Raw genomic sequence first — 25,942 nt, forward strand, 5'->3', positions numbered from 1 at the left:
AGGGACAGCTTTAAACTACCGCCTAAGGATTACCCCATCAAGGATGACGAAGTATACATCAATGCGTGATTAAGTATAATATTTAAACGTAGTTTCACGTGTCGCAGAGTCTTAGATCATTTATTTTTGATGGTGTGTCTATGTACCTACGTGTAGATTTAGACGAACGGTTACTGTAAATCAAACAGGGGGCTAATTCGACTCGTTTTTATGATAGTTCCGGTTACGGCAAATGGCGTTACTATTGCTGTAGGTCATGTCATAAGACTTGCAATGTCATGAGTTGTCAAAGGAATGTTAAATGGCGCCCCGGGGCTATCCGATTAGTTGAATATGAATCGAAAGGCGTGTTTGTAAATATAACGTTAAGTAGTAAATGTTAGACGTGATCACAAGATGGATTTTAAAGATTGGATTGTACTGTGATAGAGATTAGTACTCGACTAAATGCTGTTGAAAAGGGTAATCTCAAGTAATCGGTGGCGTGAACGAAAACCATAAAAAGTTATTACGGTCACAACGTATTCGCCACCATTTTAGTAGGGTTTTTTGCATGGGCACCCAAACCAGGTCAACAATAAGAATAAAGTTTTCAGTTTTTTTTAATAAGTACACCTGTACATAACTAGTGACGCTGTGAGCAAAGTTATGTTTAAAAAGGGCAAAGTTTTATACTTTTATCAAACTCTGAGTTCTTTATAAGCCAAAACCAGGTACAGTCAGCGTCATATAATTGGTAGTAAGTGAGAAACTAAACAAAAATAAAAAAAATAATTTCGTTACCACATAACCACCATCACATCAAATACACTGAAATTTAATATTTGAAGCAATACCTACTGTGGAGTAACTACTTATTTCTCTTCGTTATTGCTACAGTCGCATTTATTGTTGAATTTAATAACAATAGGTAAGTTCAAGAAACAGTTTATAAATCTGAAGTCTGCTCTATAGTGTCTTGAAAGTTTAAGTATAGCACAGTGAACTGTTCGTTGTTGTGGAGGAACCAACTCGTTAAACAAACCAGTTTAATTAATACCAACAGAAATGTTTACATTTTATACTTCAATAGCAAACATTTTAATCGAAGTTACTGTTAATGCTGATTTTAAGTGTTAAATATAATTATTGTTTAATTAAATAGGTACTGTAAATCCGTAAGCTTACACAGTGAGCTATTCGAGTACGCTTTCTCTCTAACCCTTTTCTTGTACTAAATACTGATATATTGTCCAAATTTACCTTCAAGATATCTGATATAGGTATACTTATTGAAATACATATTTATAGCCCTAAGCGAAACGAATGTAAAATATAACAAGGTAACTTGAAATAAGGTAGGTATATAATGACCAATGTATTATTCGTGTATTGATTTTTTAGAAAGAAATAAACGTTTGAAAATACAATGTACCTACATGGGTTATTATTATTTTTGTGACATATCTTAGTAACACCTAACACCTAACCAAGATGACAATCGTTTGCAGAAAACGAAAAAAAACGCTATCATTTCCATACATCAAAGAGAATTTAGACTAGAGGAACATTGTCAAAGTAAATTATGTAGTCAGTACATTTACTGCCATCTTTCGACACAAATGATTAAAACTTTTAGAACGGCATTTGACTTTGATCCGATTTTTCTGCAACCGATTGACATGTTGGCTAGGCCCAATGAACATATAAATAAAGATCAAACAGGAACATTATCAGTGTTACTTAATAAAACACAAAATATGTGTATAAATATACTCATGAAATCCCTCTTACACTGCGCTTATAAGATGTTTCTTCTCAAACATCATAATGTTAGGTTTCTTTAGCAGTCAGTTCAATACTTACGGATCAAACGGAGGCATATCATGGTCCTTAAGAGCTACACGATTTGTTTTCCAACCGTCATTTCTCCGAACGTCTGAAACCATTAATAATCGCTGAAATTACATTGGGATCAGACCGATAGCTTGTAAGGGCCTCTATTGTTAGTCTGTGTTTGATCCGTACCTTCTGAAAGCGACGCCCTGTATCTAAAGCGAGGGCACCATAACAATGGAGATTGCAAAGCTACTGATTTGCCATTATCCAAAATCAACCATTTGTTTATTGAACAGGTAACTTCCCAATTTGATAACTTTGGCCATTTGAATTTAGAAGGATAGAATAATTAGGTATCTAAATCAGATTCCTGCAATGTGAGCGTTTCTTTTATTTTTTGCAATTTTTTTTTTTTGCCGCTTTTGTGTTATTTCTAGTTCGCGAGCCCTTTTCATCCTTACAGGAGAAAAAAAGTGTCTTAAAATTCCATACATTTTTCAAGCTTTCCTTTTAGTTACCGCCATACAAATAGTATATGGGGGAATGGTAACACAATAGGAAAAAAATTCTGGGATATTTTTTATCCCATTACTTGGGACCGAAAGAGCTCGTGAATCTCGTGATTCTGAGTAGAAATAACACTAAAGTGGCAAAAAGAGTCACAATATATAAAAATGGCAAAAAATAAAAGAAACGCTCATATGTTTTATAATTGCGAATAAAATGATAAATGATTATTCATGAGGCTTCCGACGCAAGACAAGAACATATTCCATTTAAAATAAATCTCACTGTAATCCTGCGCCTACGAAACATGGATTTTGTGATTTCATCTTTAAGAAGCAGGTACGTAGAATAAAAAGATGTTTTCATTCCTTATGCTCTGAAATTCAATCATTGTTTGAGTTTATCTACATACATATCTACATCTGAAGCGGGTTATATAAAATACGCTTAGACCGCAGGGAGTTTTACTTTGAAAATGTATATAATTTCTTTGACTATCTAAGTATTTAAATGTTAAATAGCTAAGCTTCTTTGTTTAATTTGCTTTGAGAATTGCTTCCATAGCTTAAGTGTGAAATTATGTTACCTTGAATTCCGGCAGCTACCCCATTTCGGCAACCCGTAGGAAAGCGGAACTGGGTCAGTCCGGTGGAGGTACTCGTGGACACGGAGACGACATACTTGGCGATTGCAACATGCCCGAATGCCTTGGGAATGTCGTCGTGGCTTCTGCTGGACCCTGTTGGGAAATTTCAATAATTTCATATTCAAATTCAAATTTCAATAATGGTGGTAGCAACTGTAAGTGGTACTGGAAAGCGGGACACGCCGGACACGGTGACTCTTATTTTCGTTTTCTGCGAACCTAAAATGTCCGGCCGTGTAGGTATATCGGTGTATATCTTTTACACGTGGATATCTTCTATTTTTAAATTTTGGTTAGATGTAAATTCGTCCTAACGGAAATCTAATCCGGGTCATTATATATAGAGGGTGACTGAGTTTACCGAACCTACACTGAGTATAATATAATATAGGTATACAAATCGTAACTAAGTATTTGTTCACAGTCTATTGCCTCTACTTGAGGATTAGTTAAGTAAGTATTCGAATGCTCAATGAAGGCAAACCCTAATACATTCGGTCAGAGATTTGCCCCAGTGGTTTGAATATTGATCTGATAATGTGACATAGCAAAGATATCAAGAGATATTCATTAGGACTGTGACAAATTGAGAGTTCGTTGTGGGTCGGGCCAATCTGAATCACGGTCCGCAATTCATCTTCGTCCATCAAGTTGAGGTCTCGTAAGTCACAAAGCTTTTGCGTTTAGGCAGTCGAGTTTTCAAGACAAATTGTTTTAAGTATGTGTCTAATGCATAATATATGTTTGAGCCGCCAATGCCTTTTGATTTCGATAAAAACACATGTAGATAAGGTAAAAGTACTAGTGCTTTAAATGCTAATGCCCAATAGATGGCACCTTGCTGTCACTTCTATTGACAATGACTTAAGTTTCAAGATGACATATCCGCGTCAAGCACTATAGTATCACCATATTACAGCATTTTTTTTTTTCTAAAACAAATCTTTTAATGATGTTTTTATGAGGAACTTCTCCAAATTTGGGACTACCTTATGTTCGACCCAATCATGACTCGTTTCCGGTTCCATTGGCAATATTGTTCTTAAAAAAACATCGTTTTAAATTGAGGAAAACTCGTTACCATTTTCGAATTCAATATTTATTTAGGCATGTTTGCAGTATTAAGTACCTAATTTAAAAGTAGAAAAAGGCGGCAAATTTTAAAAATGTAGGCACGAAGGGATATCGGCTCATAGAAAATTTGAATTTCGCGCCTTTTTCTACTGACAAGATTTGCTTGACCATCTATATGTCGGCGGCCGATCATATGATCAGGCATATCGTGAAATTCCTAGGCATATATGAAACGTGAAAATTTTTGACTCGTTCCCTGAGTCGACGGAGCCCCAATATGCGGGCTCCTATTTCTGGACAGTTTGCCCTTCGGGCATCTGAAGCAACCTATCGAACCTATCCTACATAGTATTGGATTAATGTGACTATCGTCAAAACATTACATTAGGAACATTACGATCTGCCTGATCTTACGATTGGCCGCCGACATATACATCCCGACGTTTCGAATCCTTTTTGGGATGTATTATACTCATATATATCAGTTACAATAATTTTATTTTATAACTAACTATCGCGGTAATTGAAGACAATAATAATTTAATTAAAAATAAAACCAATTTAATAAATTGAACATTACTTTTTGCTTTCCAAATTACTAACAAATATAATAAATACGTATTTTCTATTTCTATCTGGGTCCTGCTAAAAATTTCATAACGTTTTTTAGGGTTCCGTACCCAAAGGGTAAAACGGGACCCTATTACTAAGACTTCGCTGTCCGTCCGTCCGTCCGTCCGTCCGTCCGTCTGTCCGACTGTCTGTCACCAGGCTGTATCTCACGAACAGATGATGTATTTCTGTTGCCGCTATAACAACAAATACTAAAAACAGAATAAAATAAAGATTTAAGTGGGGCTCCCATACAGCAAACGTGATTTTTAACCAAAGTTAAGCAACGTCGGGCGTGGTCAGTACTTAGATGGATGACCGTTTTTTTTTGCTTTTTTCCGTTTTTTTTTTTTGCTCTATGGTACGGAACCCTTCGTGCGCGAGTCCGACTCGCACTTGCCCGGTTTCTTTTTTCACGGCGAGCCCTGAGGTAAGGTCACCGAGGCACGTGGCTAATAAACTGCACAATGTGCCCGCGGCCGTGTAGCACAATTACATATTTTCATTTTTGCTACGTGAAGGTCGTCATGAAGAAGCTCGATCCGGAATGGGCGTAGGCGTATTTTTGTCAAAGTACATTTTCTTATTAGGCCCGTCAAGTTGGTGGAAAATTAAAGCTAACAAGATAATAATAAATATATTCCTATAATTATAACATGGATTAGAACGCTATTAGTAATATAATTAGTAATGCCAAGTCAGCGTTTAAAACGAACGCGAGAAATATACCTATACTTACTGGTTATACTTGTACCTAAACCACGACGGAAGAATTCATCATCATTCTGAGCGCGCCGCGCTCTAAACTGTGTATATTGCAATAGGTAGGTAAGTATTAGCATTAGGTACCTATTTAATTTTTTCTTTCACCACCAATATCTGTTGCACTAAATAATAATAGTACATTTCGATGCTAGTGCGGAAGGTATGTCATTACGAGTACCGAGATATCTTGCCACGAGCCGCAGGCGAGTGGCAAGACTCGGGACGAGTGAAGAATGACATTTCCGCACGTGTATCGAACGACGTTTTTTAATACAGTTGCGAAAAAATAAGAAAAACATTGTTAATCGTACACTAAACAAAAGTGGTAACAGTGACAGCTCGGTTAGACGTCGTCTTTAAGTATATTATATCTATGGGCGTTTGGCAGCTATTCCGTTCCATTCAGTCAACTTATTAAGAACGGAATTTTCAATATTGAATATTAAAAAATAAACGTGTTATAATGATGAAGAGGTAAGTAATTAAATATGAAATATGTAATATTTTTCGTATTCTTACATTAACGGTAGGTTTTTATGCTGATTACGACGTTTAAAGGAAACTAATATTAACACTCATCAATAAGTAGTCGTGAATTGGAACAAGTATAAATTAAAAAAAAATGGAAAAGTAAAAAGCACTAGTTCGAGATAACCAACTTTCCGCACGCTAAACAGCTACGTAAAGTAGCACTTTTTGAGCAACTGTATTAAAAAATATATTATGTACCTACCAAACAACATCCATACAATTCGTTTTTCTATATCTATCAGTAATGTATAATAAAACGACATTTTAAATAAATTTTACTCATAAGAGATCATTTCGCATTAATCTATTACTTAGCATTATCATTTTTGGCATAACATAACATTTATACAAGTTCACTTTAATCTTCTAAAATTTATTTTGTACTAAGCAACGTCTAAATTTAATTTGATTAAGGCGCGGTGTGTAGTAAAATGCGCTTTTTTGTAACCATATTTACAGACTTTTGCAAGGATTTTAAGCATGATTTTCTAGTATGTATAACTTTAGTCCTTGAACTACGTTATTGCTTGTCAGGAACACAACGGCTCATTATTTTCTCGATAGAATCTTAAGTTGAAAACATGCTTAAAGCTGTCTTTTGATCCATATTTTAGAAGTACTACGACGAAAATGGATATGAAACTTACCTCATTCGATAGCTTTTAAGTAAATCTTCGTTATTACTGGTCCTTTTATCGATACGTTAATCTTTTCATTCATAATTTTATGAATTCAACTTTTGCCTACTAAATTACACCCTACGCGGCAATACCTTGCGCCCATTCCCCGCGCCAGTACGCCCGTGGCCACTGCCAGCGTCGGACCTATGCTAGTTTAGTGGACGTTTCATAAAATGGGTAACCACTGTATAAATATGCAAATATGTTATACACACAATGTTTTTCAACATACTTACGAAGAAAAGCAAAATAATTCTTAATTATTGTGACATTTCAGACATTCGCCCGTCATATTGTCAATTTATAACAAGTTGGGAAGCAAAGGCACACACCCACTAACCAATCCGGAATTCAGTCACGATTGATAAATTGTGTAAACATATTTTATTAAAGGCTATTAAATTAATCAAATTGAATCATTTTTAAACATATGTGTACGGGATTCAAATACTATGTGGGAGTGTTTAGTGTATGGTGGTAACCATTTCACCGCTTTTAGTTTCCGAGTTACCTACATGCGTTTTAAGGGAAGTGGTCGAAAAATGCCTAAAATGGTTTCGTGTTTAATATTAGGTAAGGTAGAAGTACTAGTGCTCGACGCTGCACTAGTTTTTGACAAGGTATAGTGTGTAGCTTTCAAATAGAGCTCGATGGCTAATCCTATTGTCTATTGTTAAGTAAAACCGCTCGTGCCACGTGCCACAACCACCTGCATAAAAAATACGTACTTCGGTTACTGAGTGCCGGCGAGTCGAACGCTACAGAACCAGTTTAAAATGTGTCATCGAGATGCGTAACAAAGGCGCGTTATCGGAGAGCGCACCTACACTGGTTTTTTGAGCGTTGGCCTAGCCCGCGCTCAGGTGCCAAATAAAATAATTAAGACCCTTTTTTGCAGGTAAGTAGCACGTGCGGTTTTACTTAGGGGCTATTCATAAATTACGTCATTTCAAATTGGGAGGGGGGGGGGGTCTGGACATCGAATGACGGTAGCATGAAGTAGGAGGAAATGGGGTCATTTGGAGCATGATTTTTGGATGATTATAAGGGTGGGGGGTCTAAAATCGTCAAAAATCGATGACGTAATTTATGGACAGCCCCTTAACAATAGACAATAGGATTAGCCGTTGAGCTCTATTTGAAAGCTACACACTATAATTTATGTCAAAGTAATATAGGTTAAATTTGAACGGCGACGATCTTTCTGTAGTCAAATTTAGTTCTTGTCACTTTGACATAAAGTGCCCGTGTCGAATACTAGTGCAGCGTTGAGCACTAGTACTTCTACCTTATTTCCGCCAAGTCCGTACCGTGCGATATGGGAAATTTATTCCAAAAAAATACTGTTTTTATATACCACACTGGTGGCAAGCAAGCATACGACCCACATTCACCATAGGCTATGGACGCCTGCAGCTACGGGGATGTGACACATCATGCCAAATGTGGATTGATTTTATATAAAATAAAAGTCCTAATATATAAAATAAGCTTTCATATGTAATAGTTACTGATTTTTAAAAAGCGCTTTTCAATTAAAAGACATGTCAAGATCGGTTACCTTCTTTCAAGTACTTTCTAATGCTAAAATAAACGAACTACAGTATTCTTCCTTATTTTCAAACCTACTTGCCCGAAATTGACTTCTAGAATTCATAATTCATAATTTATTTATTGCATCCATGGTTGTTACATTGGTGTTACATAGTTATAGTGAGTTTCACATGGACCCTGGTAGGGCACAGCAACAGTCTTAAAACTAAATTATGCTAGGCATTCGACAGTATATTTATATAATAATTATAAAATTAGGTCTTTTAACAATGGTGAAGAGATTGTAATTTAAAATTTTATAGCAATTAATGTCTAGGAAATATAATTTATAATTAAAATTAACATTGAAATTGTAGGGTAAGTATATAATATTAATTTATTTAATAGTCATGTCAAGAATAAGTAATTTTATGTCACACAATGTTTAATAATAAGTAGGTAAAAAAATAAATGATTTAAAAATAATAAAATGAGTAATAATAAAAACTAATAACATTCGTGGTCATTTTTATCTTCTAAGAAATCATTCAATTTATAGTAACACTTGTTAACTAATAAGTTCTTCAACAGTTTATTGAATTGTTTGTCTGATGTCTGAAGTTTAATGTCGTCGCTGAGTGTATTATATATTTTGATGGCCATCATTTTTGGACTTGTTTTGTGTAGCTGTAGTTCTGAACGTTCGGGTGGGGCCAGGTTATGTTTATATCTACTTTCGTATCGTCGAGGACGGTCGGCAAATTTTGGAAAAAAATGAGGATATTTTCTGACGAACTTGCAAATCTCAAATATGTAGATTGATGTTAATGTCAGGATTTTATATTTCATAAAATAGGGTCTACAACTGTCTGGTACTGTCTACAACTGAATTAGACCAAGTCTGCGACGATTTTGATTGCACACGCAGTGCAAGTGTTAATCATAATTTCATAAAGGTTTGTCGTTCAAAATAACACTTGCACTGCGTGTGCAATCAAAATCCTTGCAGAATTTTCTTGGTCTAACTCTATTATATTTTTAAGGTAAGTAAGTACCAATTTCTGTCTCATAATAATTGGGTATAATTTGATTAGGTTCTTAGTTTGTCGGGGTATACTCTCATATTGTATATAATTTCATTAAATACTCATTAAAATACGAATTTGTTAATAAACCTTATTCGATATTAATTGCCGGAAAAAATCCCGGAACTGACAAATCAGAATATTCAGAATACCGATGGCGCCAGAATAAGGATGTAGACGTGCTGCGCGGGAATGGTGCGGCGGGGCGCGCGGGGCGCCCGCCCGCCTGTTCTACCACTCGTCTGCTTCACCCCCTCGGAAACGTAAAACTCAACTATAAGAGCGCCTTAATTTCAAACAACTGACGGTTAATTTAATTCGGCTTGTTCATCGCATGAAGCCTTTTCAGACGTCTTTAACAGTGTTAAATATTAAATAAATTCCAAAACTTAGCAACAAACTGTTCGAACTGTGTGTAATAATGAATATTGGGCCATTACAACTTGGTAGATTTGCTTGGAGACGGGTGGTCGTTAGGACTCGCCCACTTAGTCGCAGTAGGCTCCGAGGTTCACTTAACATTAGCTCTGCACGTTAGACCTTTAAAATTTTAAACTACGCTTAAAGTAAACGTCCAAATTGAGTTTAGCTAGATATGTTTTAAGTGCTAATTCTCGTAGACAAATTTTAGTGAGATTAGTGAGAAATTGGCTCTCATATAATTTAATTTGCCTTGTTTTGCTGTTCTTCGCTCACCTGTTGTTTTCAATGAAAATTTGTAGTAGGGTAACACGTGATGTGGCTTGACCTCATATAATAAACAACGATTCACATTTCCTCTTTTCATTATAATTATTTGTAGGTACTTTGGTTAGTACGGCGCGATTCGGGAAATAAATTAGAGATTAACTAGATACGATATAGTAAAAATAATATATCTTCACTATTTCATATCTAGTGAATCTGTAATTCATTTCCCGAATCGCCGTGCCAGCCGCCATAAGGTACCTTTTGCAATGGAACGTCACATATCTTTACTACTTCATATCTAGTGAGTCTCTAATTCATTTCCCTAATAGAGCCGTTATTATATTCTCGGTATTCAACCGTTTACTCTAATAGACTGGTCATATTTTTCATCAAAACGATTTCGACTGGCAAAGCATATTACTTTTTGGCAACCGGGTTTTTTAACCTAATTAGACCCTGCTGAATCCGAATTTGCCGGTTGCTCGATCGAAATCTTGACCGGAAGTGAGATATTTGACATTAAAGGTCCCTTTTTATAGTTTTTCGTAAATAACTCTTAAACGGAGGTGCATAGCAAGAAATGTTCTATTACATAAGTAATTTGCATAAAATTGCCTACAAGAAAGATTCAGTACAATTTTTCACTAGGATCAATATTTAAAGAGATTTTAACACGGGAAATTTAATTACAATCACTTCTAAGGTCCCGTTTTTTAGTTTTTCGTAAATAATTCATAAACGGTGGCCACTATCAAAAAGTGCTGTAAGATGTTAATAATCTACACAAAATTATGAACGAAAAAGATTCAGTACACTTTTCGCAGGGATCAATATTTAAAAAGATAATAAAGAGGGAAAGTTAATTATAATAAATTCTAAGTTTCCTTGTTTTTATTTATTCGTTAATAATTTGAAAAGTATGACTCATAGCAAAAGAAAACTTATACGTAAATAATAAACATAAAATTTCCTACAAGAAACATCTAGAACACTTTTCACTAGGATCAATATTTAAAAAGACAAAGCAGCGGGTAAGTTAATTATAAATAATTTTAAAGTCCCTTTTTAGTTATTTGTAAATAACTCGTAAACGGAGTCCCATAGCAAAATAGGTTTTTAAGAATAAATTATCTACATAAAATTTTCTCCAAAAAACATCCAGAACACTTTGCTCTAGGATCAATATTTAAAGCGATATTAATGGAAGAAAGTTAATTACAATCAGTTCACAGGTCACTTTTTATTAGTTTTTCGTAAATAACTCGTAAACGGTGGCCCTTTGCAAAATAATATTCTACATAAATATTAAACATAAAATTGTCCACAAAACGTAATGAAAAAGTGTACAGAACCTTTTTTGTGGACAATTTTATGTTTAATATTTATGTAGAATATTATTTTGCAAAGGGCCACCGTTTAGGAGTTATTTACGAAAAACTAATAAAAAGTGACCTGTGAACTGATTGTAATTAACTTTCTTCCATTAATATCGCTTTAAATATTGATCCTAGAGCAAAGTGTTCTAGATGTTTTTTGGAGAAAATTTTATGTAGATAATTTATTCTTAAAAACCTATTTTGCTATGGGACACCGTTTACGAGTTATTTACAAATAACTAAAAAGGGACTTTAAAATTATTTATAATTAACTTACCCGCTGCTTTGTCTTTTTAAATATTGATCCTAGTGAAAAGTGTTCTACATGTTTCTTGTAGGAAATTTTATGTTTATTATTTACGTATAAGTTTTCTTTTGCTATGAGTCATACTTTTCAAATTATTAACGAATAAATAAAAACAAGGAAACTTAGAATTTATTATAATTAACTTTCCTTCTTTATTATCTTTTTAAATATTGATCCCTGCGAAAAGTGTACTGAATCTTTTTCGTTCATAATTTTGTGTAGATTATTAACATCTTACAGCACTTTTTGATAGTGGCCACCGTTTATGAATTATTTACGAAAAACTAAAAAACGGGACCTTAGAAGTGATTATAATTAAATTTCCCGTGTTAAAATCTCTTTAAATATTGATCCTAGTGAAAAATTGTACTGAATCTTTCTTGTAGGCAATTTTATGCAAATTACTTATGTAATAGAACATTTCTTGCTATGCACCTCCGTTTAAGAGTTATTTACGAAAAACTAAAAAAAGGGACCTTTAATGTCAAATATCTCACTTCCGGTCAAGATTTCGATCGAGCAACCGGCAAATTCGGATTCAGCGGGGTCTAATTAGGTTAAAAAACCCGGTTGCCAAAAAGTAATACGATTTGCCAGTCGCATTAAGAAGGAGAGCGATTTTGAATTTTTTTGTCTAGTCTATAACAGCCTAGAAACTGGACTTTACTTCAGGAACTTTGTTTTGCTGTTCATAAGGTTGCTTTGGAAATAATGCCATTGTACTTGTAGGAAGTTCAGTGAGTAAACACAAAATACCCATTACCCATTGTCTGCCGTATCTTTCTTAAGTTTTCATTTCTTGTTTCCGCACGAGGACGACGATTGAAATGAATCTTTACAGTACATATGGTCCTATTTTTCCGCACTAATGCGTAAAATAGCACTTTTCGTGCGATGTCAAAAGTTTAAAGGGCCATATGTACTGTAAAACGTTGTACGATACACGTGCGAATAGGTAATTCGCAACTCGTGTCGATTTAAAACACTCCCTTCGGTCGTGTTTTAATTTATCGCCACTCGTTTCGAATTTCCTCTTTTTCGCACTTGTATCGTAAATAAACTATTCTAGTCGCTTTACTAAATTAAAGGTAAATACGAAGACTGGAATGATATATTACAATGCATGGCTGTTGACGTTGATGAAATTAAATGCCTGTAAAGGGGCCCACTGATTAACAGTCCGCCGGACGGTATCGGCCTGTCATTTAGAACAAAATTTTGACAGTTCCGAAGAACTGCCGATACCGTCCGTTGGACTGTTAATCAGTGGGCCCCTTAAGACTATAGGTATTTCTGATCTGAGTCCTAAATAACAATGCATTTTATACAACTTAAATAGTTACAACGTAAAGCCCCCTCCAGACTATGCGCGTGAATCGCGGGCGAAGCCGCGAACGCGAATGTGGAGTCGATTTTCGCCGACAGCGAAATCGACTCCACACTCGCGTTCGCGGCTTCGCCCGCGATTCACGCGCATAGTCTGGAGGGGGCTTAAAACGAATATTAAATATTCACGTGCTGCGATTTTTACCAAAAACCGTAGGCAGAGAGTTAAACCGTTAACCCAGTATCAAATTGTAATACTGCTCCAGGCCCGGGTTAGTGGGATGGTGCATGCAAGTGGATCTTAGATACGCACTATGTAATACTCTAATACTGGTACTGGTAAGTCGTACAATACTTTGCCAAATCACAGGGAAATGGCCAAGAATTAAGAAAAGGTTGAAGAACACTCACCGTAACATTCAGTAACGAGTAAAGTTCGCTCGGCCCGCCCTTTCATCGTTGCAGCCAATTTTATTGCTCTTTGTGTCTGATTCCTTCTTACTTAAGTGATTACTTTAACTCTGACAGGTTCTATAATACAAAGCGAGCATTTTCCTGTAATTTTTTCTACATAGGTACAACACGTTAAATTGTGCTATGTATCAACCCCTTTCGCCCCCTTAGGAAATGAATTCCGGGATAAACAGTATGCTACTCTCGCATCAGTTCCATTATTATGTAACTGTACAAGGTATTGATTGCACGCACCTATAGGTACATTTTCACCACTCCTGGGATAAGCTTTATCGGACTCATCAGCGAGGTTGTTCAACAAAGTTGGCTACCAAAAGTGTAATCCGATACAAACCGAAACTTTAACCGCAAGCCCTGATTAAGCGTTTTATATCAGTAAGTAATCAGAACATACATTAGGAAAATTGAACTTAAGGAAAAGCAGTTGAACGGTCGTAGAATTTCTAGTCGACAACTTGGATTAGATGGCTTACGTCCTTAATTTAGCATAATAAATTAGCAGGATCTTCTTAAAAACGCATAAATACTTAAACCTCTTAATCATACACTCAGTCGTACTTACACAGGAATCGATTACGAGGTAATGTTGTGGCGTGATTAAATTAATCCAAATGTTTATTCAACAGATAGGTAACAAATCCGCGCACGGTTTTGGGATATATTCGAATGTTGACCGTCCTGCGGTTGGCAGAAATCCTCTAGCGGCCCACATAAGCTAATAAATCTCTACGTAATCATATGGGTAGATAAAAAATAAATTGGCTCTAATGGAAAGCCGATAATCCGCCAGATTCCGGAGGCACGTAGTGCGGCACAAAGCCAGCAAACGAGCGGATTTCCCCGGGGATTGTGAGGGCCCACCACATTTGATAATGGAATATAGCTGAGAAATTATAAATTAGAGTTAGTTACCATATACTAATCTAGCAATCACATTTAGCTACTAAGGTTTAGCTATCGGAAAAAAGAAGGCTACGACTCGCACGTCAATTAAATTTTTCTACGAAGCATTTTCTTATGTAAAACGGCGTAGCTAAATTTATTCAACTCGCGCGCTGAATGTGTAATATAAGGGATTATTACCTGCAGATAGGGACAGAGAAAGGGTTATGCTAGTCAGTTTCGGAATAACAAATGATACATATACTGCAAGGCTACAAAACGGTTTGTTACTGAGAGCTTCGCTTTAAGACGAACCAGTTTAAATGTGACGTCCACTTACGACGTTGTTATGTACCTCGGGGTCAAATTATATCAGGTAAGCTCGGAGGTGCAACTAGAAATGTTTTATGAATCAGATAGGTAGCAGAACCGACATAGCTGGATCAAGTTCCGGCTGCCAAGCGCCGGATCTGTACAAGATATCGCCCGCTACTGTCAGCAGTAGGTAAACAGCTTGAAACATTCGAGAATTGCGGAATACTACTATATATCATAGACTAACTAGTGCAAAACTTCATTTATAATTCACGAGTTTCATGAGCCATGACATAAAATATTTTTGTGTATAGGGTAGATGAAAGAATAAAATTCTTAATACATATTCTATAAATAGAATATAGAGCAACTTACATGACAGCATTGACAACATTCGTCACCGTCCGTTTTACGAGTACATACATTGTTTCAATTAAATTTGAATAAGTACTTACTGTTAGGCACTGGTCCCACCGCGAGCTAGTAAGCTATGAGCTATCGGCTATAAACACGAACAAAAGATAAGCACTCCCGTGTAAATAAAAGAGACACGGCGATATTTATAGTTACTCGCCCAGCAGTGAGCTATAAATATCGCCGTGTCTCTTTTATTTACACGGGAGTGCTTATCTTTTGTTCGTGTTTATAGCCGATAGCTCATAGCTTACTAGCTCGCGGTGGGACCAGTGCCTTATAGTAGTACACAATTAAGGTACACGTGTCACACACAGCATATTAGTTACGTAGGTAAATATATGCCTTCATTCAATTGCGGAACCTATATATTGTTGAATCGGTATTGAAGTGGTATCGATGCACACTACCCAGCATTGGAACACAACACCCTAGACCCGAATTCAGAGTATTCAGACACTAATATTAAATATCAGTATAATGCCAATTAAATATCAAATTCTTGGCATTGCGCCCACATACCTACTCGTACGCAAGAGCGACCAAGCGCACGTAAAACCAAAACTAATCGAAGTTTTTATTTGGTACTTACGTCAATTTGGAAATAGGGCTCATGAAGTGACTGAAGGGCTCATGAAGTGAAATCACTAATGAGCATGTAGGGCACATGCTCATTAGTCGACAGGTGGTTAATTGAGTATGCTTTTCATGTGATAGAATGAGTTACCAAGCGTTACCAAATTTCTAACTTCGATTTTAACACTGAGCCTAGTGTGGGAATCACAGTTCTCTCTTGGAATGGCCAGTTCTTGAAATAAATATATTTTGAATTATAACGTTAGATGATGTGCTTTCACATCATCTGTGTATTGCACGAATTTCCAAACATAGGGGCAGGTCCCCTTGGTTACGATCGCAACGGGCTCACGGAAAAAAGTTTTGCCAATAAGTAATTTGTTTTTAAAACAAAAACAATCAAAGGGTAGGTAAGACGCAGAAATGTTTGAAATCCCCTGATGCACTGCTTAACTTACTTCGAATAACATAATGTGACAGTTAGGTGAAAATGCCTTAAACCTATATCAGTATGCTTCAATATGGTTCCAAATCACTCCGAAATACTAACCCAGAGCGACTATTACGTTTTGGTTATAAGTAACTGTTTCTACTATACCGGGTGTGGCCTGTCATCATCATCATCTCAGCCATAAGACGTCCACTGCTGAACATAGGCCTCCCTCTTATAGGTGTGGCCTGTAATATGAGCAAAAATTTAAACTGAAGGCTGTACTCCTCATACTGACCAACATTTATTCAGCGACTTTTAAAAATAACTTGTGGCTTGATTTTTAATACACTTTAAAGTTAATTCTAAGACGCAATGTATTGCGAATTTTGTTATGTTTAAGGCGTGACAAGCAACGTCAATCACAATGATATGGCGTGGCGATGGCGTCCATTGAAGATAATATTTACTTTGTATGAAAGATAGAGAGTCAAAATACTTCATAATTTTAAAAAGTTGTAGAACAAAAGTGTAACCATTTGAGGAGTACAATCTATGTTTTAATTATTTGCTCATGTTACAGGCCACACCCGGTATAGATTAAACCCATCCACCCTGTAACATTCATACAATACAAATAAACACATTACTTAACTTTCAGATGACTTTCAGATTGATTCATAAAAGTTGGCTCTGAATGTCTATTGTTAATTTAGATTAGAATAGTAAATTCTTGTGCCAACTCATAGGAATCAATCATGTGGCCAATTCGTGACTAGACGTAAAAAAATATCTCATTGATAATAAAAGAGAAGCCAGATAGAGAAAACACAATATTGTCACCCAATTTATGTAACGGAGTGACGAACCCAGCGCGAACTTTCGATTTGAAAAGTTTGGAGTACAAATTGCTTCAACACCCCTGAGCTGCCGATAGGTCTGCCATATGATTGATTGATCTGTCACAGTGTAGGTACTATTATTTTCAGTTGGTCTACAGTAGTCTACAATCTACATAATTATGTAGTGTACGAAGATAAAGTGGAGGCAATATTTCAAAGATAAATTTATAAACCAACCTTGAACTTTATTGTTTGAGAAAAATCATAAATTCACGCCGCCAAAAATTGTTATTCTTTTTGTTTCATAAAAAGACGCAAATTATTTCATAGAATGAAACGTTAAAATGAGCTACGCCGGCAATAAAATTAATGAAGAAAATACATTATAGCGGCAGGGGTTGTCATCAATTTTGTTAATGGGGCGGGAAAATGACGCGTTTCGCTACGTAGTTGGTAAGGAGCCGCATCCATCAACACCCGAGCACACCCGGGACTGTGAGTAGACATGAGATCAAGACACATTATCTACCATCTACCGTATCAATAACTTTGCGTGACTGTAGGGTCGGTTGCACCAAGCCGTCTGTCTCCGTGAAAGCGTTCGCTAAATTTTATTGTATGGGAATTTTCATAGTTCAGTTAGTATCTGTTAAGTGATATTGATCAGTCTGATAAGTATGGAGTGTAAGGGTGCAACTAATTATTATTAATTATTACACACATTTGGTACGGCACTGCACAGTGCAGTAAGTACCTAATTATTCTTTAAAAAAAACTTCATTCACGGAACCAAAATGTGTGTCTGATCGCCTGATGAAGCCTAAGTGGAAATCAAAGGACTGATATCAGGTGCACAATAAACGCCTACATTTCCGAGGGTTACGAGTATTGTTCAAGTCAATTCTTTTATCATAATGCAACATTTGCACCTACCTATGTTATTTATTATTACTGCCTACTTTTCTCTGAAAAACACATGTGGTTTTAGAGAGGAAGTTAGAAATAACGCAACTGACGCAAGCAATATGAAATATGGAGTAATTATCGAATTTAGACCCAGAGACAATATCTACGCCAAGGCGTCAAGGGACCCGACGCAATGTGTTGTTACATTAGATATTGTCATAAGAACCTAAAAACATACGCAAGATAATACATTTTCACTAACCCTGACCTAACGAGGGTTTCGTGGTTACGTAACTACATTTATTTGATCATTAGCAAAGACAGTTAAGCAAAACTTAATCTTATTAATTAATTTGATGTAATTTATGAACGAAGTGTAAGTAACATTTAAAGGAAATTAAAGTAACATTACATTAAAAAGTGTTTAGAAATGAAATGAAATAATTTATTAATAACAATAGTTATATGCCAGATACCATTGTTGGTATTATAAATCATTTATACATAATTTACTGATGTAACATATTAAGGCCTTTAGTATAGAAATCTAGCGATCAAATTAAAGAAAAATACATAGGTAAAATTAAAATTAAATTAAGAGTTCCTCTCTGGCACCTCTTACTCCACCTTACATATAAACAGCTGCCATAAAGCCTATAATTTACATTTGAACAGTGTTCAGTGCAATTTACCGCGTCCCTAAATTAATTAGCATTACAAAGGCTTTCAATTACAAGGATGTTCGCGGGAAACCCAAAGGCGACCGAGTGAACATGAGTTTGATAGAGTCTGTGCGGTAAGAGTCGTGAAATGTATGGGCTCCCATACATTCCGCACAGACTCTAGTTCTGCCGCGCCTAGATTATGCAGTCATCCATCGATGTCCATCATCGAAAACTTAGTTCAAAAGTCTAACTTACTTCATGAGGATAAGGTTTTAAATTGAATGAGGTTTTGCAAAAATGAGGGAGGTTTAAGCCACTTTCAGTATAGCCTAAATTTTAGAAATAATCCCAGAGCAGGTAATAATCGACTTATTAATAATATAATTAATGTACTTAGTCCTGTATGGTGGAAATTTTCATGCAGTCAGTAAAGTATTAACAGATAGGTACCTAGATATGATTATTGTCATTGAATATTCCCAGTGCCTCACTTAGTAACTGTTGCCGCTGATTAGGTATATCTTTTATAAAATCATGAGGCCTTTGTCTGGGGGCCTACGCGTTCTAATTAAATCAGATTTAGGTACGTACCTTGAGGCGAATTAGGCACTGATATTTCAATGAAATTAATATTCAACGAAGAAAACAAAAAATGAAGGAAGAAAGTAATCTGTAGCAGAATTTAAATTAAATGCTAATTAAGTAGGTACCTAATTTAGGAACTCGTGTCCCTGGAAAATGTTAATAGAAACAAAAAAAACAGCTAAGCCGGATGTATCATCATCTTAGATATCTACCCTATTGTCCCCTAACCTTCCCGAACACAAGCATTAGACGCACCAGTATAAGAGTAAGTAGTAAAAACCGGGCAAGTGCGAGTCACTCGCGCACTAAGGGTTCCGTACCATAATGCAAAAATAAACGGAAAAAAAAGAAAAAAAAACGGTCACCCATCCAAGTACTGACCACTCCCGACGTTGCTTAACTTTGGTCAAAAATCGCGTTTGTTGTATGGGAGCCCCATTTAAATCTTTATTTTATTCTGTTTTTAGTATTTGTTGTTATAGCGGCAACAGATATACATCATCTGTGAAAATTTCAACTGTCTAGCTATCACGGTTCGTGAGATACAGCCTGGTGACAGACAGACGGACGGACGGACGGACGGACGGACGGACGGACAGGGAAGTCTTAGTAATAGGGGTCCCGTTTTACCCTTTGGGTACGGAACCCTAATAAGGAACTCAAGATGTCAAAAGCAACAATCTGATTGACTCGTGAATATAATCCGCACACAGTCTTATGACTTATGACAAATAATGTGGCAACGTATCAATTAGGTACCTTAACGAACGGCCTAGGTATGTTTTCTTAAAATGTTTTTTCACCGAATAATAAATTCTATGAAATAAAACTTTGAGCGAAACATTTTTCAATGGAATGATATAACCTGCCAAATCCTACGTCGAGACAGACGACGGAGTCACGCTGTCACGTCGTTGCCCAGTCGCGAGAACTTTTGGTTGTTTACTGAAACAAAACTTCCACTTCCATTGCACCCTTCCTTCTACTTCTACCCCGACACCCACAAGCACTTCTATTTATATTCCTAACTTAGTTGTTTAACACCGCACACAGGCGAAAAATCAATAAAAGTCGGACAAAACCTAAACATTCAGGATTATTATAGAAATCGTATTAATGCAGGTTTGCCAACTAATAAAAACAAAATTACAATTATATTATGACATTTTATTAAATTTTGATCATAATATCTTCATCTAAAAGCGAAGCTTCTTGGGAAGCGACTTTTTACCACCCAATTTTCTTAGTCCTGTTATATAAGGATCGGAAGACACTAAAAGTCTCTTGAAAGTGTCTTCCATAGCCATTTGCCTAAAAAAAAATGTCGCTTAGTCACATTTTTGATTAAACTAGTCATCGATTAAAATGAAAATTTTGTTAAAATGTCGCGTAAGGTCGCATAAAATAATGGTTGTATGTTAAAACCCAAGTTCTGTAGTTCCTAAAATTGATAATATCAAAACCGGATCTATCAGGAAGTTGTACTTTTCTCCTTGGTGAAGTTGAACAATGTGCAAAAAATACAAGACATTACACTTATTTTTTTTTATAATAAACAAGCAAGCATAGCTATCAAAAGTAACTATTAGTAATTAGGTTATTACCTCCTGGAAGGGTATCCATCATTAAATCACAACTTTCTGAAAGCAAACGATAAATAAGTAAGCACATAAGTAACACTTCGCAGAGCACTAAAATATTCGCCTTTGAACAAGTCGAACTTTGGAATGAGAACGTGTCGCGTAGATGACTCTAACATGAAAATGATTATGCGAGTAGCGTGCACTGTTTATTGGACTACCCGCTAAGATTGGTTTTTGCCTGTTGGGGCTACTTAGAAGTTTTTTGGTTTTGTCAGACTTTTATTGATTTTTCGCCTGTGTGCACCGTGAGGGTAAACAGCGACGTCTTTCAACGATAATCTTACAATGACAGACCTATGGAACTAGGTAATAAGTCAATACGGGTAAGTGTGGCTATTTATTTTATTTATTTATTTATTTATTAGTCAAATAAGTAACACAGCATTACAGTAAAACCAAGGCACTGTGAAACTACAAAATAAAATACAATAAGTACAAATGGCTATGGTGTTTACAGATTCATTAGTGTTTATATACAACACTTATCAATTAATGTGTACAACTGGACCCAATGTGAAGGCCGGCCGCACTTGCCTCTTTGTTCTACACTTACCCGTGTAGAACTTAACAATATGATTGAGTCTGTTATCATTCAAAGAATAGAAAAATTACGCTTCCGGCAGGACTTTAACCCGGCAACCTCCGCAATCCGTGCGTTAGAGCTACGGAAGCCTACCAGAACCTTGCGAATCTTTCCATTCCTTCCCATATGTATACACGCCTTTGGGAAGCGTAATTTTTCCATTTTTTCCTTAAATATAAAATTTGGAATATCGCTCGCAGACGTATCTGTGTCGCAGTCGGATCGTATAATCCGCCGTATTACATTACGGCTAGCCGTTTTCAAAAACAGGGGCGTTTTGAAATGCGGCGGTTTAAGACGAAACAGGACGTCAGCGCGATCTCAGTTTTGAGATTTTGAGGTGAATATCGCCGTCGCGCTGACGGGGGCGGCGCTGCGTAGTGAAGGACTATCCCTGTGTGTGTGGTGCGCGCACACAGACGCAGACGTCATTTGCCTTCACGGGCCTCGCGAAGCGGTCGGCCCGGTATAGCTTTGCTACACCTATTTTCTTATATTACAAACTTATTCTTCGGTGGTAACTCGTTAGCTCGCTACCGCCACTAAGCGTTTATATAACTATAGCCAGCATTTTATGAATGTAGTATGATACCTTTGGGTATGGTGCTTTACGCAAACTAGCGTCCTACCCCCTCCCCATGACGCAACCCCCCCCCCCTTTTAGCATGAAATATGTCCCGGTTGGCAGTTTTTTTTTTTTTTTTGGGGGGGTTGCGTCAGGGGGAGGGGTCGGGACACTAGTGTGCGTAAAGCACCATACCCCAAGGTATCATACTAAGTACATTCATTGAATGCTGGCTATAATTTGTTTGTCTTCCCCATACATTAGAACAGAATTTGACCGAATCACATTCCCTGTTATTGTGATTTAACTTCTTGACTTTAGGTACCTAACTGAATTCAATATCCGTCTACAACCTGCAATCAAATTAAAATCTTAATAACTGTTTTATTAGTGGTCCGATATTTACAGTTGTGTAGTCACCAAAGAAACCCTTATTGTTTCGCCATGTTCGTCTGTCTGCCTGTCTCTCCGAGGCTTTGACTCGTGATCGTAAGTACATGAATCACACATTCCGACGGAACGGTAAAATAAAAACTATTAAAAAAGAATTGCAGACCTGAGACCTCCCATACAATATTCGATACCTTTGGGTTCAAGTGGCGTAAAGGACAAAATGCAATTTTTCAGTAGACAGAGATTTATTTTTGTTGTTTATGGAGCTATATTTTTGATGTGTATTAAAAAGCGGCCAAGTGCGAGTCGGACTCGCCCATGAAGGGTTCCGTAACAGCAAGTAACACAATAAAATTGCGGTTTACGGTTTATGACGTATTAAAAAAAAACTACTTACCAAATCTTGTTCAAACCAATTTTCGGTGGAAGTTTGCATGGTAATGTATATCATATATTTTTTTTAGTTTTATCATACTCTTATTTTAGAAGTTACAGGGGGGCACACATTTTACAACTTTGGAAGTGTCTCTCGCGCAAACTATTCAGTTTAGAAGAAAATGATATTAGAAACCTCAATATCATTTTTGAAGACCTATCCATAGATACCCCACACGTATGGGTTTGATGAAAAAAAAATTTTTGAGTTTCAGTTCTATGTATGAGGAACCCTAAAAATTTATTGTTTTTTTTCTATTTTTGTATGAAAATCTTAATGCGGTTTACAGAATACATCTATTTACCAAGTTTCAACAGTATAGTGCTTATAGTTTCGGAACAAAGTGGCTGTGACATACGGACGGACAGACAGACAGACAGACAGACAGACAGAAATGACGAATCTATAAGGGTTCTGTTTTTTGCCATTTGGCTACGGAACCCTAAAAGTACTCAACATGTTAGTCTCTTTAACCTGAATTAGCAATCATATGTATAAATTCAAAACGAAAGAAGTTAATGTCCTATAGAATTGGTCAAAAACACTATGATGTCCTTTACACCCATGCTGCGTTTTTTGATAATATAGTGTATCTTGTTTAGTAGGGGTCGTAAGTGACATTCTGAGACTATTTTATTCCAAATTCGGGGTGTATTAGTTACCAGCCACGGTACCTACACATGTTAACTGTTTTCAGCATAGTTTATAACGAAGCTTAAAAATGTATCAAACGGTAGTTAATGATGCTAGGTATAACCCGATTAGGTACAGTTGTTATTAATATTTTTCTAATAATATAGTAATAATAAAGAAAGCATTCTGGCTTCCGCTCAAAATGGATGTAGGGTTGGGTCCCGTGGTACTAAAGAGCTCCTCCTCATAGACATGACCATCTGCCAACAAATCCGGCGGAACAGGGGTGCCCTCTCGGCCGCTTGGATTGACTACAAGAAGGCCTATGATTCGGTGCCTCATTCATGGTTGGGGAGGGTCTTAGAGTTGTATAAAGTTGATGCAGCTTTGAGAGCCTTCCTAAGCGCGTGTATGGGACAGTGGACCACAGTCCTTCGTCAACCAGGTGGCAGGGACGACCGTCCTGGCCCGCAGGATTTTATAAGGATTGAGCGAGGAATTTTTCAGGGCGACAGTCTGAGTCCCCTGTGGTTCTGCCTAGCTTTAAATCCCCTCAGCACCCTGCTGAAGGATTTGGGACTAGGTTGCCGGCTTCGGAGAGAGGGTGAAGTCATTTCTCACCTTCTGTACATGGATGACCTCAAATTATTTGCACCAAACAACCAAGACCTGTCGGAGCTACTGAAAACCACGGAAGTCTTCAGTAGTGCCATCAACATGGAGTTTGGTGTCGATAAATGTGCGGTTATGCATGTACAGCGGGGGAGGGTTGTAAATTCAACAAATTTACAACTGTCTGAGACAATGTCTTTCAGATCTATCTCTGAATCAGAAACCTATAAATACCTTGGTATGTCACAGTCGTTGGGTATTGAGGACGAGGGTATTAGACGGTCGGTGAAGGAGCGCTTTTTCAGTCGGCTCACAAAAGTCCTTAACAGTCTTTTGTCAGGAGGCAACAAAGTGCGCGCCTTCAACGCCTGGGTAATGCCCCTACTCACATACTCCTTTGGCATACTAAGGTGGACTCAGACCGAGCTGGACGCCCTGGATCGGAGGGTCCGATCACTGCTCACCACACATCGCATGCTACACCCACGCTCGTCAGTTATGAGATTGTACATCCCACGGAAGTGTGGAGGCCGAGGCTTCCTAAACGCCAAGGATCTCCACAACCGCGAGGTGTACAATCTCAGGAACTATTTCCTTAACAACGAGTGTGGGATGCATCGTGATGTGGTGGCAGTAGATAGGAACCTCACGCCGCTTTCCTTGGCAAACGAGAACTGGCGCAAACCTGTGGTACTAAGTACTGCGGATCGCAAGGCGGCATGGGAGAGTAAGGTGCTACACGGGCGGTTCTACAAGGCCCTCACGGGACCCGATGTGGACCTGCTCGCGTCGGTGAACTGGTTACGATTCGGGGACCTCTTCGGAGAAACCGAGGGTTTTGCCTGTGCAATTGCAGACGAAGTGATGATGACGAACAACTATCGGAAATATATCCTGAAGGACGGTACGGTCGACATTTGTCGGGCATGCCGCCGTCCCGGAGAGTCACTCAGGCATATCATTTCCGGTTGTTCTCATCTTGCTAACGGCGAGTACTTGCACAGACATAATCTCGTAGCCAGGATTATTCACCAGCAACTTGCTCTTCTATATGGCCTTGTGGACTGCGAAGTACCGTACTACAAGTACTCACCTGCGCCTGTTCTCGAGAATGGTCGTGCCACGCTCTATTGGGATCGATCTATCATCACTGACAGGACTATTGTAGCCAATAAGCCTGATATTGTGATAATAGATCGATCGCAACGTCGGGCCATGCTCGTTGACATCACCATCCCCCATGATGAGAATCTCGTGAAGGCCGAGAAGGACAAGTCCAGTAAGTACCTAGACTTGGCTCACGAGATAACCGCCATGTGGGATGTTGATTCGACGATCATTGTCCCGATAGTCGTTTCAGTGAACGGTTTAATAGCGAAGAGTCTCGACCAACATCTCGAGAGACTCTCGCTAGGTGGTTGGATCAAGGGACAGATGCAGAAGGCGGTGATCTTGGACACGGCGCGGATAGTACGTCGGTTCCTCTCTCTGCAGCCCTGACCACCGGTAGCTTGGGCCTTGCCCCGCTGCTGGCGGCACCCTAGGTTAGGTTTTTTATAATGTGTTTATATGTATTTTTATTGTTTTGTAAGTGTTTTTATATTTTACTTTTATATTCATATTATAAAAATACCTAACCTAAGACGATAAATAAATAAAGAAAGCACAATATTTTGAACCAATTGCTCACAAAGTAGCTAATATTCGGGAATGAAGGTAAATTAAATATCCCAGTGCTTAACACTAGCCGCCTTCAATCATAACATGACAGCCTTTAATCATAACAAGGGAAGTATAAGATCAGCTAACGACGATAAGGATTAGCATATGAAACATTTGGAACGTCCTTAGTGAATTCTATAGTTTCCATTTTTCAAGTTGTCTTATTTCAAAATACGAAACAATAAGATATTAAATCGTTTTTTTATTCCTATTTAAGTAGTAATTTCTGTGTTATTTCATCCCTGTTAACTGTAGCTGCAATAATTTCTAATTTCAAATACTTAAAAATATTTTCTGTTAGAAATTATGAAACAAG

At 37.2% G+C, this 25,942-nt stretch overlaps 1 protein-coding gene across 1 annotated transcript in view; it reads right to left on the reverse strand.

Moving 5' to 3' along the window:
- LOC134667447 (uncharacterized) overlaps window positions 1-25,942 on the reverse strand; it is a 242,565-nt gene that overhangs the window by 202,519 nt on the left and 14,104 nt on the right. The window lies entirely within an intron of this gene.

This window comes from Cydia fagiglandana, chromosome 9 (genome assembly GCF_963556715.1).
Source record: "Cydia fagiglandana chromosome 9, ilCydFagi1.1, whole genome shotgun sequence".
Classification (NCBI taxonomy): domain Eukaryota; kingdom Metazoa; phylum Arthropoda; class Insecta; order Lepidoptera; family Tortricidae; genus Cydia; species Cydia fagiglandana.